Raw genomic sequence first — 340 nt, 5'->3', positions numbered from 1 at the left:
AAGTCGGCAACTGAAAACTGCCAGCCTTCCCACGGGACGACAAAGAAGGATTGGGGGAAGAGGGAACCTTTGTGGATAAAGACGGAGGAGAATAATAGTTGAGCAGTTGAGCTCAATTAAGTTAAAAGTAAACTCGTCTAAACGGGCCTTGGTGTGGTCACAAAACCCAAAAGCGTTGATCAACGCAAATTGTTACACAGACTTACAATGTAATTGCTTTAATCTCTACACAAAAGAAATCAACCTACCTGGCCTACAGGCTCAAATTGCTTACTTATTAAACAATGAAGTATGAATGACACCCGTCCAAAGGAAAAAAGTAGAAAACAAAAACATATTA

The sequence above is a fragment of the Arachis ipaensis genome, chromosome B07 (genome assembly GCF_000816755.2).
Source record: "Arachis ipaensis cultivar K30076 chromosome B07, Araip1.1, whole genome shotgun sequence".
NCBI lineage: Eukaryota > Viridiplantae > Streptophyta > Magnoliopsida > Fabales > Fabaceae > Arachis > Arachis ipaensis.
Note: the sequence above shows the minus strand (reverse complement) of the source record.